Below are 16,147 nucleotides of genomic sequence, written 5' to 3' on the forward strand. Positions count from 1 at the left end.
CTCCTCAAACTACGGTCATCACCGGTAAGTATCCCGATTATTGTCACTTCGGGGTTAACGTATCATAACACATAATAGGTGACTACAGACTTGCAAGATAGGATCAAGAACTCTCATATATTGATGAAAACATAATAGGTTCAGATCTGAAATCATGGCACTCAGGCCCTAGTGACAAGCATTAAGCATAGCAAAGTCATAGCAACATCAATCTCAGAACATAGTGGATACTAGGGATCAAACCCTAACAAAACTAACTCGATTACATGATAAATCTCATCCAACCCATCACCGTCCAGCAAGCCTACGATGGAATTACTCATGCACGGCGGTGAGCATCATTAAATTGGTGGTGGAGGATGGTTGATGATGACGACGGCGACGAATACCCCTCTCCTGAGCCCCGAACGGACTCCAGATCAGCCCTCCCGAGAGGTTTTAGGGCTTGGCGGCGGCTCCGTATCGTAAAATGCGATGATTTCTTATCTCTTATTTTTTTTCTCCCCGAAAGCAGTAATATATAGTTAGAGTTGGAGTCGGGAGGTCTCCAGGGGGGCCACGAGGTAGGGGGCGCGCCCTAGGGGGGCGCCACCCTCGTGGCAAGGGTGTGGCCCCCTGGTCTTTATCTTTGGCGAGGATTTTTTATTATTTATTGTAAGATATTCCGTGGAGTTTCAGGTCATTACGAGAACTTTTGTTTTCTGCACATAAAACAACATCATGGCAATTCTGCTGAAAACAGCGTCAGTCCGGGTTAGTTCCATTCAATTCTTACAAGTTAGAGTCCAAAACAAGGGCAAAAGTGTTTGGAAAAGTAGATACAACGGAGACATATCAACTCCCCCAAGCTTAAACCCTTGCTTGTCCTCAAGCAATTCAGTTGACAAACTGAAAGAAATAAAGAAAAACTTTTACAAACTCTGTTTGCTCTTGTTGTTGTAAATATGTCAAGCTAGCATTCAAGTTTTCAGCAAAGACTATAACTAACCATATTTGCAATAATTCTCAGGTCTCATGATTACCCATATCAATAGCATAATCAACTAGCAAGCCATAATAATAAATATCAAATGACAACACTTTCTCAAAACAATCATAATATGATATAACAAGATGGTATCTCGCTAGCCCTTTTTGAGACCGCAAAACATAAATGCAGAGCACCTTTAAAGATCAAGGACTGACTAGACATTGTAATTCATCGTAAAAGAGATCCAATCATAGTCACACCCAATATAAATTAACAGTAATGAATGCAAATGACAGCGGTGCTCTCCGACTAGTGCTTTTTAATAAGAGGATGATGACTCAACATAAAAGTAACTAGATAGGCCCTTCGCAGAGGGAAGCAGGGATTTGTAGAGGTGCCAGAGCTCGGTTTTGAAATAGAGGTGAATAACATTTTGAGCAGTATACTTTCATTGTCAACATAACAACCAAGAGATGGCGATATCTTCCATGCTACACACATTATAGGCGGTTCCCAAACAGAATGGTAAAGTTTATACTCCCCCTCCACCAACAAACATTAATCCATGGCTTGCTCGAACCAATGAGTGCCTCCAACATACATCAGGTCCCAGGGGGAGTTTTGTTTTGCAATTATTTTGATTTAGTTTGCATAAAGCATGGGACTGGGCATCCCGGTGACCAGCCATTTTCTCGTGAGTGAGGAGCGGAGTCCACTCCTCTTGAGAATAACCCGCCTAACATGAAAGATATAGCCAGCCCTAGTTGATACATGAGCTATTCGAGCATACAAAACATGATGATTATTTGAAGGTTTAGAGTTTGGCACATACAAATTTACTTGGAACGGCAGGTAGATACCGCATATAGGAAGGTATAGTGGACTCATGTGGAATAACTTTGGGGTTTAAGGAGTTTGGATGCACAAGCAGTATTCCCGCTTAGTACAGGTGAAGGCTAGCAAAAGACTGGGAAGCGAGCAACTAGAGAGCGACAACAGCCATGTACATGCATTAAAATTAATAAACATTGGATGCAAGCATGAGTAGGATATAATCCACCATGAACATAAATATTGTGAAGGCTATGTTGATTTGTTTCAACTACATGCGTGAACATGTGACAAGTGAAGTCACTTAAATCATTCAGAGGAGGATACCACCCTATCATACCACATCATAACCATTTCAATAGCATGTTGGCACACAAGGTAAACCATTATAATGCATAGCTAATCAAGCATGGCACAAGAAACTATGATCTCTAATTGTCATTGCAAACATGTTTATTCATAACAAGCTGAAACAAGAACGATGAACTCATCATATTTACAAAAACAAAAGAGGTCGAGTTCGTACCAGCTTTTCTCATCTCAGTCAGTCCATCATATATCATCATAATTGCCTTTCACTTGCATGACCGAACGATGTGAATACTAATAAGAGTGCACGTGCATTCGACTAAGTTGGAATCTGCGAGCATTCAATAAACAGGAGAAGACAAAGCAATATGGGCTCTTGGTTAAATCAACAATAAAGCATATAAGAGCCACTTCAACAATTTAATCATGGTCTTATCCTACTGACCCCCAAAGAAAAGAAAAGAAATAAAACTATTTAGACGGGAAAGCTCCCAACAAGCAAAAGAAGAACATGAAATATTTTTTTGGGTTTTCTTTTTAATTACTACTACAAGCATGGAAAGTAAATTAATTAAAAGCTACAACTAATTTTTTTGGTTTTTTCTTAAGGTTTATTAAACACACAAGAAGAAAGCATAAAAGGAAATAAACTAGCATGGATGATACAATGAAAAAGTATGAGCACCGACATCTAGCAATGAGTGTGTGTGAACATAAATGTAACGTCGGTGAGAAATACGTACTCCCCCAAGATTAGGCTTTTGGCCTAAGTTGGTCTATGGCCACGGCTGGCCTGGCTGATATCCATAATAATAGTTGGGGTCGTACTGCGATGAGGAAGAATAAGGCTCCAATTGCCACTGGCTGGTAATCATCTCCGGATCCCACTTATAGCTAGACTGTCGTGAAGGATCAAATTGTGGTTCCGGTTCTGGCTCCTCGGCTGGTGCAGGGTTCCGGTAGGCGTGAATAGCCGTCAATGGAACAAGGTACGTGCCTATAGTCAAATCAAACAAAGAAGGAGCAGGCAAGGTAATAGTCTCAGGATGATGTTTATTAAAGAACAATTGATATTTAAGCTCTCCTACCCTATTCTTAACAATAAAATCATGTGCCACCATACTTTTATAATCTAAATAAACATGAGGCAGCACTTTTTCTTCCTTCTCAGCATGCCTAATAGGTATGTTAAAATGTGCAGCTAGGCGTGTAGCATAGATGCCTCCAAAGATGGGACCCTTAGTACGGTTCATACTTAATCGTTTAGCAATAATACTGCCCTTACTAAAAGTGTTATCACTATATAAACCATGGAGCAGAATAATTATATCAGGGATACTAAGGTTTCCATAGTTTTTGCGTCCAATTAAGCAAGGACTAGCAAATAATGCAAAGTAACGTAAAACAGGAAAATGTATGCTAGTGATTCGTGCATCGGAAACTTCCTAGTTTCTCCTACAGTGATAGTATCAATAAACCCCTCCACATCATCATGATGTGGTTCTTCTATCTTGCCCCCAAAAGGGACTAAACAAATCTGACAGAAGTCATAAAGTGACATCTCCTTATGCTCATCATATAAATGAAACTCCACCATAGGTGGTGAGTTCCTAGAATGAAAATGAAAGTTTTGCACAAAGGGATTTGTGAGTAAGAGATACTGATCATATTGGTCGTGGAGGAAAGCGGTGAGGCCTGCATTATGAGCCAACTCATGAAAATCTTCATAAATCCCGGCTGCTCTTAAGAAATCCTCGGAAGGCCATTCACACGCTCGAACATCCACGTTGCGCGGCAAATTATACTTAGGCTTCGGTGCCTTTTCCTTTGAGCTTTGGCTCGATGAGCCCCTCAATAATCTCCTCATCATTTTCTGAAAAATTCTGAAATTTTTAGTAACTTCAAAATAAAAGTAAACGAAACTCAATAATATTGATAGCAACTACTCCTACAAGTGCCTAGGGCCTATATCATGCATCAAAACTACTTTTGAGCATATAAATTTCACATGCAAGCTCAAGAACAGGGTCACCTAAGCAGCAAAAATTTGCAATGAATAAGACACTAGAACAAAAACTAATTGGACCAATGGAGGAGTCACATACCAAGGAACAATCTCCCCCCAAGCAGTTTTTTGAGAGGTGCTTTGAGCAAGGAGATCGAAAATGGCAGCAAAGAGGGCTGGAACTCGTGCTTGAGTTGGTTTTTCATGTTTGTGGGACGAAGAAGAAGAGGATGGGTGCAGGAATAAGTGGAGGAGGGCCACCGTGGGCCCACGAGGCAGGGGGTGCGCCCTCCACCCTCGTGGCAAGGTGGTTGGCTCCCCTGGTGTGTTCTTTGTTCCATAAATCCTCAAATATTCTAGAAAAAAATCATATTTAATTTTCAGGGCATTTGGAGAACTTTAATTTTTGAGGTATTTTTATATTGCACGGATAATCAGATAACAGACAGGAAAATATTTATTTTTTCTTTATTTCAACTAAATAACAGAAAGTATACACAGGGTATAGAAGGTTGTTCTTCTAGTTTCATCCATCTCATGCTCATCAAAAGGAATCCACTAACAAGGTTGATCAAGTCTTGTTAACAAACTCATTCCGATTAACATGAAACCGGAGGAATTTCGAATAACACTAGGTTACCTCAACGGGGATATGCACATCCCCAATAATAAGTATATCATATTTCTTCTTGACAGTAGGAAGAGGAAATTCAAATCCTCCAAATATAATCGATGGAATTTTTCCGATAGAATTGATACTATGAACTTGAGGTTGTTTCCTTGGAAAATGTACCGTATGCTCATTACCATTAACATGAAAAGTGACATTGCCTTTGTTCAATCAATAACAGCCCCTACAGTATTAAGAAAAGGTCTTCCAAGAATAATAGACATACTATCGTCCTCGGGAATATCAAGAATAACAAAGTTCGTTAAAATAGCAACGTTTGAAACCACAACAGGCACGTCCTCACAAATACCGACAGGTATAGCAGTTGATTTATCAGCCATTTGCAAAGATATTTCAGTAGGTGTCAACTTATTCAAGTCAAGTCTATGATATAAAGAGAGAGGCATAACACTAACACCGGCTCCAAGATCACATAAAGCAGTTTTAACATAGTTTCTTTTAATGGAGCATGGTATAGTAGGTACTTCTGGATCTCCAAGTTTCTTTGGTATTCCACCCTTCAAAGTATAATTAGCAAGCATGGTGGAAATTTCAGCTTCTAGTATCTTTCTTTTATTTGTAATAATATCTTTCATGTACTTAGCATAAGGATTCATTTTGATCATATCAGTCAATCGCATACGCAAAAAGATAGGTCTAATCATTTCAGCAAAGCGCTCAAAATCCTCATCATCCTTTTTCTTGGATGGTTTGGGAGGAAAAGGCATGGGTTTCTGAACCCAAGGTTCTCTTTCTTTACCATGTTTCCTAGAAACAAAGTCTTTCTTATCATAACATTGATTCTTTGATTGTGGGTTATCAAGATCAACAACAGGTTCAATTTCTACATCATTATCATTACTAGGTTGAGCATCATTATGAACATCATCATTAACATTTTCATTAGGTTCATGTTCATTGCCAGATTGTGTTTCAGCATCAGACATAGATATACCATTTGGATTATCAGGTGGTTCAGCAATAGGTTCACTAGAAGTTTGCACAGTTCTATCATTTTTATTTTTCTTCCTTTTAGAAGAACTAGGTGCATCAACATTATTTCTCTGAGAATCTTGCTCAATTCTCTTAGGGTGGCCTTCAGGATACAAAGGTTCCTGAGTCATTCTACCAGTTCTAGTAGCCACTTTAACAACACAATCATTTTTCTTACTATTCATCTCATTGAGCAATTCTTTTTGAGCTTTAAGTACTTGTTATACTTGAGTGGTAACCATAGAAGCATGTTTGCTAACAAGTTTAAGTTCACCTCTAATATTAGCATCTTGTTTTAATTATCTACCAAAACAAGCATTGAAGTCTTCTTTCTTAAACATAAAATTATCAAACTCATCCAAGCACTGACTAGCAATTTTAGCAGGAGGGATTTCACCTTTATCATATCTATAGAGAGAATTTACCTTTACTACCTGTGTCGGGTTATCGAGGTCTGGAAGTTCTTCAATAAGTAAAGGATCAAGATCATATGTTTCTTCAATAGGCGGTAAATTAAGACCATGTATTTCTTCAATAGGAGGTAAATTCTTAACATCTTCAGCTTTAATACCTTTTTCTATCATAGATTTCTTTGCCTCTTGCATATCTTCGGGACTGAGAAATAGAACACCTCTCTTCTTCGGAGTTGGTTTAGGAATAGGATCATTAATTGGAGCAGGAGCTGGCTCAGGAGGCGCCCAATTATTTTCATTTGTCAACATATTATTCAGTAAGATTTCATCTTCATCCGGTGTTCTTTCCTTGAAAAGAGAACCAGCACAACTATCCAGGTAATCTCTGGAAGCATCGGTTAGTCCATTGTAAAAGATATCAAGTATTTCATTTTTCTTAAGAGGATGATCAGGCAAAGCATTAAGTAACTTGAGAAGCCTCCCCCAAGCTTGTGGGAGACTCTCTTCTTTAATTTTCACAAAGTTGCATATTTCCTTTAAAGCAGCTTGTTTCTTATGAGCAGAGAAATATTTAGCAGAGAAGTAATAAATCATATCCTGGGGACTACGCACACAACCAGGATCAAGAGAATTAAACCATATCTTAGCATCACCCTTTAATGAGAACGGAAATATTTTAAGGATATAAAAGTAGCGAGATCTCTCATCATTAGTGAACAGGGTAGCCATGAAAAGGATCAGATTCAACCAAAGTAATTATATCAGGATCAATAGAGAATTCATAATCTTCATCAGTAACACAGATAGGCGAAGTAGCAAAAGCAGGGTCAGGTCTCATCCTAGCATCTAGAGATTGCTTATTCCATTTAGCTAATAACCTTTTGAGTTCATATCTATCTTTGCAAGCTAAAATAGCTAAAGAAGCTTCTTGATCAAATAAATAACCCCCAGGAATAACAAGTGATTCTTCATCATCACTTTCATCATCATAATCAGATTCAATATTTTCAATCTCTCTAGCCCTAGCAAGTCGTTCCTCAAGAAAATCACTAAGTGGCATAGTAGTATCAGGCATAGAGGTAGTTTCATCATAAGTATCATGCATAGCAGAAGTAGCATCATCAATAACATGTGACATATCAGATCGAATAGGAGAAGCAGGTTTAGGTGTCGCAAGCTTACTCATAACAGAAGGTGAATCAAGTGCAGAGCTAGATGGCAGTTCCTTACCACCCCTCATAGTTGAGGGATAAATTGTTGTCATAGCGTCTTTCAAATTCTTCATAGTGTCCAGCAGATATAAATCCCAAGTGACTCAAAGAATAGAGCTATGCTCCCCAGCAACGGCGCTAGAAATTAGTCTTGATAACCCGCAAGTATAGGGGATCGCAACAGCTTTCGAGGGTAGAGTATTCAACCCAAATTTATTGATTTGACACAAGGGGAGCCAAAGAATATTCTCAAGTATTAGCAGCTGAGTTGTCAATTCAACCACACGTGGAAACTTAGTATCTGCAGCAAAGTGTTTAGTAGCAAAGTAATATGATAGTGATGGTAACGGTAACAAAAGAGTAATGAAAGCAAATTAATGTTTTTGGTATTTTGTACTGATTGTAACAATAGCAACGGGAAAGTAAATAAGCGTAAACCAGTATATGGAAAGCTCGTAGGCATCAGATCAATGATGGATAATTATGTCGGATGTGGTTCATCATGTAATAGTCATAACATAGGGTGACACAGAACTATCTCCAATTCGTCAATGTAATGTAGGCATGTATTCCGAATATAGTCATACGTGCTTATGGAAAAGAACTTGCATGACATCTTTTGTCCTACCCTCCCATGGCAGCGGGGTCCTAATGGAAACTAAGGGATATTAAGGCCTCCTTTTAATAGAGAACTAGAACAAAGCATTAGCACATAGTGAATACATGAACTCCTCAAACTACGGTCATCACCGGTAAGTATCCCGATTATTGTCACTTCGGGGTTAACGGATCATAACACATAATAGGTGACTATAGACTTGCAAGATAGGATCAAGAACTCTCATATATTGATTGAAAACATAATAGGTTCAGATCTGAAATCATGGCACTCGGGCCCTAGTGACAAGCATTAAGCATAGCAAAGTCATAGCAACATCAATCTCAGAATATAGTGGATACTAGGGATCAAACCCTAACAAAACTAACTCGATTACATGATAAATATCATCCAACCCATCACCGTCCAGCAAGCCTACGATGGAATTACTCACGCACAGCGGTGAGCATCATGAAATTGGTGATGGAGGATGGTTGATGATGACGACGGCGACGAATCCCCCTCTCCGGAGCCCCGAACGGATTCCAGATTAGCCCTCCCGAGAGGTTTTAGGGCTTGGCGGCTGCTTCGTATCGTAAAACACAATGATTTCTTCTCTCTTATTTTTTTTCTCCCCAAAAGCAGTTATATAGAGTTGGAGTTGGAGTCGGGAGGTCTCCAGGGGGCCCACAAGGTAGGGGGGCGCGCCCCACCCTCGTGGCAAGGGTGTGGCCCCCTGGTCTTCATCTTTGGCAAGGATTTTTTATTATTTATTGTAAGTTATTCCGTGGAGTTTCAGGTCATTCCGAGAACTTTTGTTTTCTGCACATATAACAACATCATGGCAATTCTGCTGAAAACAACGGCAGTCCTTGTTAGTTCCATTCAAATAATACAAGTTAGAGTCCAAAGCAAGGGCAAAAGTGTTTGGAAAAGTAGATACGACGGAGACATATCAATTTTCAATACAATGGTCTCTTGGAGATCTATTTGATGTAACTCTTTTTGCTTGTGTTTGTTGGGATCCGATGAACTTTGAGTTTATGATCAGATGTATGTTTTTATCCATGTAAGTTATTTGAGTCTTTTGATCTCTTATATGCATGATTAGTTATAGCCTTGTATTTCTTCTTTGAATCTTTGGTTTAGTTAGGCCGACTAGATCGATTTTTCTTGCCATGGGAAGAGGTGCTTTGTGATGGGTTTGATCTTACGGTGCTCGATCCCATTAACAGAAGGGGAAACGACATGTATGTATCGTTTCTATTAAGTATAACAAGATGGGGTCTATACCTATATGGATAAATCTTGTCTACATCATGTCATCGTTCTTATCGCATTATTCCATTTCTCCATGAACTTAATACACTAGATGCATGCTAGATAGCGGTCGATGTGTGGAGTAATAGTAGTAGATGTAGGCAGGAGTCGGTCTACTAATCTTGGACGTGATGCCTATGCAATGATCATTGCCTGGATATCGTCATGATTATTTGAAGTTCTATCAATTGCCCAACCGTAATTTGTTTACCCACCGTATGCTATTTTTCTCGAGAGAAGGCACTAGTGAAGTCTACAGCCCCAGGGTCTCTTCTTTATCATATTTGCCATCGAGATCTATTTTTATTTGCTTTTATTTTCAGATCTATTAATCTAAAAACCCAGAAATAGCTTGCTGCAATGTTTATTTATTTATTTTATCTCGCGTTCCCGTGAGATCTATTTATCAAATCTACTACAAAATTTACCCATCTTTTACCCAGGAGGGATTGACAACCCCTCTTTTACGTGGAGTTGCACGTCTTTGTTCTTTGTGTGCAGGTGCCATTCACATAGTGTTGCGTGGTTCTCCTACTGGTTCAGTAACCTTGGTCTCATCACTGAGGGAAACACCTACCATAGCTGTGCTGCATCATCCCTTCCTCTTTGGGGAAATACCAATGTAGTTCAAGACGCATCAGGTTCGTACTTCCGCTAGTGCAATCTCTCAACAATGCTAATCCAATTGGATCATATAACCATCCCTCAATGTGTGATGAAGAATCACTCCAAAGTTCTTATCTAGCGGAGTACATAAGAAGAAATTGCTTGTAGGGTACGACACCACCTCAAAGCTATTCTTTCCGATCAATCTATCCTAGAGTTCGTAATAAAATAACACCAAGCTATTCTTTCTGATCGATCTAACCAAGAGTTCATACTAAAATAACACCATATGATACACATCAACCAACTCTAATGTCACCTAGATACTCCAATGTCACCATGAATATCCGTGAGTTGATTATACGATATGCATCAAACAGTTTCAGACTCATAATACTCAATCCAACACAAAGAACCTCAAAGAGTGCCCCAAGATTTGTACCGGAGAAACAAAGACGAGAACGTGCATCAACCCCTATGCATAGATTACCCCAAAGTCACCTCGGGAATCTGCGAGTTCAGTGCCAGAATACATATCGAGTGAATCAATATGATACCCTATTGTCACCACGGGTATTCATAGCAAGACATACATCAAGTGCTCTCAAATCCATAAAAGTATTCAATCCGATAAAATGAAATCTCAAAGGGAAAACTCAATTCACAACAAGATAGAGAGGGGAAAACACCAGATGATCCGACTATATTAACAAAGCCCGCGATACATCAAGATCGTGCTATCTCAAGAACATAAGAGAGAGAGAGATTAAACACATAGCTACTGGTACAAAACCTCAGCCGCGAGGGTGGGCTACTCCCTCCTCATCATGGTGGTCATCGGGACGATGAAGATGGCCACCGGTGATGATATCCCCCTACGGGGGAGTGCCGGAACAAGGTCTAGATTGGTTTTCATGGCTACAGAGGCTTCCGGTGGCGGAACATATAATCTATCGACTCCCCTAGGGTTTTTGGAATATTTGGTAATTTATAGGGCGAAGAGGCGGTGCGGAAGGCCACCGAGGTGGGCACAACCCACCTGGGCGCACCTGAGCCTCCAGGCGCGCCCTGGTGGGTTGTGCTCCCCTCGAGGCCCCCCTCTGGTACTTCTTTGGCCCATTGGGTGTCTTCTGGTCTAGAAAAATTCTCCAAAAAGTTTTGTTGTGTTTGGAATCCGTTTAGTATTGATTTTCTGTGAAGTAAAAAAATAAGCAAAAAACAGCAACTGGCACTAGGCACTATGTCAATAGGTTAGTCCGAAAAAATGATATAGAATTGCTATAAAATGATTGTAAAACATCCAAGAATGATAATATAACAGCATGGAACAATCAAAAATTATAGATACGTTGGAGACGTATCAAACAACACCAACAACATAATCACTAGCATCACACATAATTTCAAAAGGCAAGTTCCAATCAAGTGTTTGAATAATAGGTGTAGAAGTTAAGGCTTTCTTAAGTGTTTCAAAGGCTTCTACACAATCATCATTAAAAACAAATGGAATATCCTTTTGTAAAAGATTTGTAAGAGGCCTAGACATTTTCGAGAAGTCTTTAAGAAACCTCCTATAGACACCAACATGACCGAGAAACTACGAATACCTTTAATATCTTAGGACATGGCATTTTCTCAATTGCATCAACTTTAGCTTTATCCACCTCAATACCTCGTTCAGAAATTTTATGTCCCAAGACAATACCTTCATTAACCATAAAGTGGCACTTCTCCCAATTCAAGACAAGATTATTTTGCTCACATCTATGCAAAACTCGATCTAGGTTGCTTAAGCAATCATCAAAAGAAGTTCCGTAAAAGGAAAAATCAACAATGAAAACCTCAACAATCTTTTCACAAAAATCAGATAATATAGCAGTCATACATCTTTGAAAGGTAGCAGGTGCATTGCACAAACCAAAAGGCATACATCTATAAGCATCAGTTCCAAAAGGACAAGGAAAGGTGGGTTTCTCTTGATGAGGTTGTGAAACAGGTATTTGAGAAAAACCAGAATATCCATGAAGAAAACAAAAGTGTGTGTGCTTAGATAATCTTTCTAGAATTTTATCAATAAAAGGAAGAGGGTAATGATCTTTTCTAGTTGCTTTATTTAATTTTCTGAAATCAATTACCATTCTATAGCAAGTAACAATTCTCTGTGGAATCGGTTCATTTTATCATTAGGAACAACAGTAATACCTCCCTTCTTAGGGACACAATGAATGGGACTTACCCATCTACTATCAGCTATGGGATAGATTATACCTGCTTCCAGAAGTTTTGGTATTTCAGTTCTTACCACTTCTTTCATATTAGGATTCAAACATCGTTGGTGATCAACAACGGGTTTAGCATCAGGTTCCATATTAATCTTGTGTTGACAAAGAGTGGGACTAATGCCCTTAAGATCATGAAGAGTATATCCAATAGCAACTCGGTGCTTCTTTTGAATTTTCAATAATCTTTCTTCTTCATGTTCTAAAAGGTTCGCACTAATAATAAGAGGATATATATTTTTCTCATCAAGATAAGCATATTTCAAAGTGTCAGGAAATTATTTTAATTCAAACACAGGATCACCTTTAGGTGGAGGAGGAGCTCCTAGAGTTTTAATAGGCAAATTGTGTTTAAGCACAGGTTGTTGTTCAAAGAATATTTTGTCTATTTCATTTCTTTCACATAAGTGCATATCATTTTCGTGGTCAAGCAAATATTGTTCTAAAGAAATTAGTAGGAGGCATGTCAGTAGAAGCAAGACCAATTATTTCATCCTTACTAGGTAATTCTTTATCACGAGGTTGTCTACTAAACTAAGAGAAATTAAATTCATGAGACTCATCACCAAAGCTAGCACTAACAATTTGTTTATGACAATCTATAGTAGCATTTACTGTGTTCAAGACAGGTCTACCAAAATAATGGGACAAAAGTCATCTTGTGGGGAACTAATAACTAGAAAATTAGTAGGCTATTTTATTATCCCACACAAGACTTCAACATCTCTAACAATCCCAAGTGTTGTGATGGTATCTCTATTAGCAAGTTTAATAGTAACATCTATATCTTCTATTTCAGCGGGTGCTATATCATTCATAATTTATAGGTATAAGGTAAAAGGAATAGCACTCACGCTAGCACCTAAATCACATAAATCATGGTAACAGTGACCTCCTATTTTAACTGAGACAACATGCATGCCAACAATAAGTCTATTTATATCTTTTTCATCTGGTTTGGCAATTCTAGCAGCATCATCACAAAAGTAAATAACATGCCCATCAATATTTTCTACCAAGAGATCTTTATCCATAGCAATAGTAGGTTCTAATTTAATTTTCTCAGAGGGTCTAGGTGCTTTAATATTACTTTTGCGAACCACAGTTGAGACCTTAGCTCGTTCCTTTATCCTAACAGGGAAAGGTGGTTCTTCAATATAAGTAGTAGGCACAACTGGATCAACATTGTAAATGATAGTTTCATCTTTAGTTATTACCGGTTCTTTAATTTCTTATTTAATATGGTGATGGTATTTAAACCACTTCTCCTTAGGGAGGTCAACATAAGTAGCAAATGATTCACAAAAAGAGGCTACTATCTCAGAGTCAATTCCATATTTAGTGCTAATCTTATGAAAAGCATCGGTATTCATAAAAGATTTAACACAATCAAACTCAAGCTTAATACCTGACTCTTTACCTTCGTCGAGTTCCCAATCTTCAGAGTTGACTTTAATTGTTTATAAATATCTCACCTGAATTAAATAGTCTTGTTCATAAAAGAACTAGTACAATAAGTATCGAGCATTGGTTGATCATCATGAGAAAGCCGAGCATAAAAGTTCCGAATAATAATTTCTCTTGAGAGCTCATGATTGGGGCATGGATATAACATTGACTTAAGCCTGCCCCATGCTAGAGCAATACTTTCTCCTTCATGAGGCCAAAAATTATATATATAATTCTAATCACGATGAACTAGATGCATAGGATATTTTTTTAGTGAAATTCCAATTTCAATCGATTCCAGTTCCAAGATCCAATATCATTGCATACACTATACCATGTCAATGCCTCTCCCTTCAAATATAAAGGGAAAACCTTGTTCTTAGTTCCATATCCGGATAAACCCGCAAGCTTAGAAAATCTACAAATTTCATCCACATATATCAAGTGCATCTTATGATGTTTAGTTCCGTCTCCTGCATAAGGATTAACTAGCAATTGTTCTATCATACCCGAAGGAATTTCATAACCAATATTTTAAATAGGTGTAGTAGGTTGAGGGGCAACTAAATTTGGTTCCGGTCGAGGTGAAGATACGCCGAACAAACCCCTCAAAGTATGGTTCTCCATAGTAACAAGTAACAATAAATTTCAGCACGTAGTAATGGTTTTTCCTTACCAATTTCTCCTTACCAAGAGCGCTTCACTCCCCGGCAACGGCACCAGAAAAGAGTCTTGATGACCCACAAGTATAGGGGATCAATTGTAGTCCTTTCGATAAGTAAGAGTGTCGAACCCAACGAGGAGCAGAAGGAAATGACATGTGGTTTTCAGCAAGGTAATTTCCGCTAGCACTGAAATTGTCGGTAAAAGGTAGTTTCATATCAATATAATTTGTAACGAGCAAGTAACGGTGACGGTAAATAAATTGCAGAAAGGTAGCCCAATCCTTTCGTGGCAAAGGACATGCCAAAACGGTTTCTTATAATAAGCAAAGTGTTCTTGAGGGTACACGGGAATTTCATCTAGTCACTTTCATCATGTTGGTTTGATTCATGTTTGCTACTTTGATAATTTGATATGTGCGTGGACTGGTGCTTGGGTGATGTTCATACTTGAACAAACCTCCCACTTATGATTAACCCCCTCGCAATCATCCGCAACTACAAGAAAAGTATTAAGATAAAATCTAACCATAGTGAGGGAGTCCTGGATTAGGGGGTCTCCGGACAGCCGAATTATATCCTTTGGCCGGACTGTTGGACTATGAAGGTACAAGATTGAAGACTTCGTCTCGTGTCTGGATGGGACTCTACTTGGCATGGAAGGAAAGCTTAGGCAATACGGATATGTATATCTTCTCCTTTGTAATCGACCTTGTGTAACCCTAGCCCCCTCCGGTGTCTATATAAACCGGAGGGTTTTAGTCTATAGGACAACATACAATCATACCATAGGATAGCTTCTAGGGTTTAGCCTCTGTGATCTCGTGGTAGATCTACTCTTGTACTACCCATATCATCAATGTTAATCAAGCAGGAGGTAGGGTTTTACCTCCATCAAGAGGGCCCGAACCTGGGTAAAACATCGTGTTCCCTGCCTCCTGTTACCATCCGCCTTAGACGCACAGTTCGGGACCCCCTACCCGAGATCGGCCGGTTTTGACACCGACATTGGTGCTTTCATTGAGAGTTCCTCTGTGCCGTCGCCAGAAGGAAGGATGTCTCGTCTCGTCTTTAAAGACGGTACTACTATTGGGGGAGCTTTGGCTGTCAGCCAAACTCTCCGGCTAGGCGGTTTCATCATGACCGCCTGTTCGGCCGCCGCGCCGACGATGACTTCTCGGGTCATCGAAAACAGCCTCCACATCAAATCAGCACTTGCCGAACAGATGGATCCAATGGAGCTCGCCTCCTTAAACGAGCTCTTGGATTGCATCGCCGCCTTGGGAGTCGCTATGGACTAAGATCGGATTGGGATTAAACCCGATCAAAGGGAGATTAACTCTCCACCGGTCACCCATCATATTGCAGTGGTGGAGGAACAATGCGGCGACCTTTCCTCTATCTTGAGGACCAACTATGTCCGGATTCCCGAGCTCTTCAAGCCGGACGCCCGTTCGCGGGAGTACAACATCCAATCCCTGAACTTAGAGTCAGGCAGCGGGCCAGGATTATCGGGTAACACCCCGAAACCGGAACTTCCAAAATTGGAAACTCCTCGGCCCCTGGATCCCAGATCAGGTAAGGGTTCGGATTCAATTCCACCCACCCACCCAAACATAAGCGATCTTTCCCACATCAGGCAAGAGCCCCAGGAAACAGTACATCACTATTGGGCCAGATTCCTCCTTGCGATGAACAAGGTTAAGGATTGTCACGAGGAAGATGCAATCCTATTTTTCTGCAATAATTGCACAGACAAGGGAATCCTTAATGCCATAAATCGTCGTGATATAACATGCTTCACTGACTTGGCGTCCATAGTACGAAAGTA

The sequence above is a fragment of the Triticum aestivum genome, chromosome 4A, assembly GCF_018294505.1.
Source record: "Triticum aestivum cultivar Chinese Spring chromosome 4A, IWGSC CS RefSeq v2.1, whole genome shotgun sequence".
NCBI lineage: Eukaryota > Viridiplantae > Streptophyta > Magnoliopsida > Poales > Poaceae > Triticum > Triticum aestivum.